The sequence below is a fragment of the Halichoerus grypus genome, chromosome 7 (genome assembly GCF_964656455.1).
Source record: "Halichoerus grypus chromosome 7, mHalGry1.hap1.1, whole genome shotgun sequence".
NCBI lineage: Eukaryota > Metazoa > Chordata > Mammalia > Carnivora > Phocidae > Halichoerus > Halichoerus grypus.
In genome coordinates, this window is record NC_135718.1 from 101,334,512 (window position 1) to 101,337,710 (window position 3,199).

The 3,199-nt window shown below is 45.3% G+C and overlaps 1 non-coding gene across 1 annotated transcript; it reads right to left on the reverse strand.

The window, feature by feature from the left end:
* Positions 1–1,941: 1,941 nt before the first annotated feature.
* Positions 1,942–2,077, reverse strand: LOC118528252 (small nucleolar RNA SNORA70). The gene has a single exon (XR_004913534.1). It is a non-coding gene; the product is annotated as a small nucleolar RNA SNORA70 (small nucleolar RNA).
* Positions 2,078–3,199: the final 1,122 nt, after the last annotated feature.

Genomic DNA, 3,199 nt, shown 5'->3' on the forward strand with positions numbered 1-3,199 from the left:
AGTCATTTAGGCATCTGCCTTCAGCTCAGGTCATGATCTCAGGGTCCTGGGATCAAGCCCCGAGTTGGGCTCCCTGCTCAGTGGGGAGTCTGCTTCTCCCTCTATCCCTCCCTCTGCCCCTCCCCCTGCTTGTGCTCTCTCTCTCTCTCTCTCTCTCTCAAATAAATAAATAAATCTAAAAAAAAAAAAACAAAGAATTAGAATAGGCAAATTACAGAAGGAGGAATATGAATGCCTAACAAATCCATGAAAACAAGCTCGAACTCTCTAGTAATCAAATAATGCAGTTAAAATAACAATGAGATACCACATTATAAAAATTTTAAAGTTTAATATCAAGAATTAGTAAGAATATGGGGGCCCCTGGGTGGTGCAGTCAGTTAAGCATCTGACTCTTGGTTTTGGCTCAGGTCATGATCTCAGGGTGGTGAGATCAAGCCCCTCTGTCAGGCTCTGTGTTCAGCGCAGAGTCTGCTAAAGTTTCTCTCTCTTTCTCTCCCTCTGCCCCTCCCTGTGCTCGCTTGTTCTCTCTCTTTCTCTAAAATAAATAAATAAATCTTAAAAAAAAAAAAAAAAGAATTGGTAAGAATATGAAGGAAGGGTTCCCTCAAAGGCTATTGGTCTGCAATGGTAAACCGAGGCAACCAGTCGTTAGGCAGCTAAATATGTCCCAGCAATCACACTCCTGGGAATATACTCCAGAGACTCTTGCACACAGGTCTTCACTAGAATCTGTTTGAGGGTGTGCATCCCACAATTGTTTGCAGTGGCAGGGAGTTGGAAGCAACCTGGGGGCTGGTGGTCAAGGGTATAACTCCATCAGGCATAATGCATGCATTCAGTGGGAAACTAAGCAGCAGCCAGAATTAATGCAGCAGGAATACATTCAGCTATGTGGTTAGCTCTTAAGACATAGTGTCAAGTGGAAAAAGTGTGAGAAACAAAATAAAATCGATCACATGGAACCAGTGTAAATTTAAAACGCTCTAAATAATATATAAGTCTCAAGCATACTGGTGGATGCCTGGGAGGGATATGGAAGAAATGAGAATGAGGATCAGGAAGAAAGAGGGAAAAAAGGGCCTTGTGTCCACCTAGGATGACAGAGCATAATCAATGCTCTTCTTCAGTTGCTTAGGGAAAAACAAACAAAAGAAATGCAGAACTCTTAGAGTCACCAAACAAGAGGGTCACTAGACTGAGGGTGGTTCCCATGCCTTGGTAGCCTACATAAGCAAACTGACACCTAAGCCAGAGTCAATCCTGCAAATGCCTCAAGGTCAAGAAGAACAACCAACCACAAACAGCCAACTAGGCTTTCCCAAATATTGCATCTCTTAAGTGACAGCCAATGAAATAACTTCCTTGCTTTGTTTCTCTATGAAAACCTTGCCCCTAGTTCCTGCCAGTAGAGTGCTCCTAACTGCTTCTGGTTTGGCACTGCCTGATTCATTCAAATCAATGTTTGCTCAAATAAATTCCTAAAATTTTAATATACCTCAGTTTATCTTTGTTATTGTTGACAGGAAGTAGGCTTCATCAGTGGGCATGAATAAGGAGGGGACAGCACCGAGGTTCTCATGAGTATCGGGCCTGCCATTTGTCCAGGGGGCCACGATTAGGGGTGTATTTGAACCCATAGTCCTCTGGGATGAGTCGCTTTTCAACCACCATGTTTTCAAATTTGTCCCCATTAAACTTAGCAAAGCCCCACTTCTTGGAGATGTGGACCTTCTGGCAGCCAGGGAATTTAAACTTGGCCCTATATAGGACCTCAGTTACATGTTCCCTTTTCTGCAGCTTGGCACAGATGGACATGAGGACTTGGCCAATGTGGACCCTGGCCACTGTGCCCTGTGGCTTTCCAAGGGCACCTTACATATCTGTCCGGAGCCTAGATTGGGGATAGCATGAGGTCAGACATGAAGGTACACAGGAAAGCTCTGTCTCCAAGGTCCCCTAGGGCAAGCCCTGTAAGCAACAGGCTTCATACACTACCAAGGAAGCTACTGTTTGCAGCCATGGCACACCAGGCCCCCATCTGGGGAAAGAGCACAGTTGGCTTCACTGGCTGCAGACTGTTTACCTTTGAACAGACTATGCTCAGTGTCTTTCTTTCTCTCACACCCCCACATCCAATCCATTAGTAAATTCCTTATCTTCCCAATATATGCAGAATTGAATCATTTCTCATCCTTTCTATCAATACCACCACGTGCTTGGTCACCATCACCTCTTCCCTGATCTTGCCACCAGTCTCCTCACCAGTCTCTTTTGTTTTTATGTCTTCCTGCCTTTGGTCTGCTTTTGACACAGCAACCAGAATGAGCCTATTAAACGGAAGTCAGATTACATCAATTTCTGCTTAAGATCCTCTGGTTCCTGTCTCACTCAGGAGAAAGCAAAGGCCTAATGATCCACAAGCCACTTGAGTTGTACCCCCTAGCTTCTCTGGTCTTACCTGCTCATCTCTCCCTTTGGCCACTCCCTCATGCCACACAGACCTCTTGCTAACCTAGCAGATACCACGTACACCCTTCATTCAAGGCCTTTGCAGGTATTTATTCTTCTTCCGAGAATGCTCTTTCCCTAGAGTTCCAAACAGCTTGCTCCCTCACTCTTTCAGATCTTCATTCAGAAGTCTCAGTGAGACCTCTGACCACACTGTTTAAAACGGCAACCCCGCAGACAAAAGATCTGAACAAAGTGGGCAAAAGATCTCAACAGACAACTTTCCAAAGAAGATATACAGATGACAAATAAGCACAAGAAAAGATGCTCAACATCATATGTCATTAAGAAAATGCAAATTAAAACAAATGAGATACCACTACACATCTAATAATAATAATAATAACTGACAACACCAAATGCTGGTGAGGACGTGAAGCAGTAGGAACTCCCATCTACTGCTGGCAGGAATGCAAAATGGTCCAGCCAGGAGCACTGGGGGCAGTGGCCCATGCCTGTAGCCCCAGCTACTTTGGAGGCTGAGGCAGGAGGCTCACTTGAGCCCAGAAGTTCTGGACTGCAGTGCCCTATTGCCAACTGGGTGTTTGCACTAAGTTGGGCATCAACATAGTGACCTCCCAGGAGTCAGGGGACCATCAAGTTGCCTAAGGAGGGGTGAACCGGCCCAGGTCAGAAACGCAGCAGGTCAAAACTCCTGTGCTCATTAAAATGGTACCGCCACTGCGGA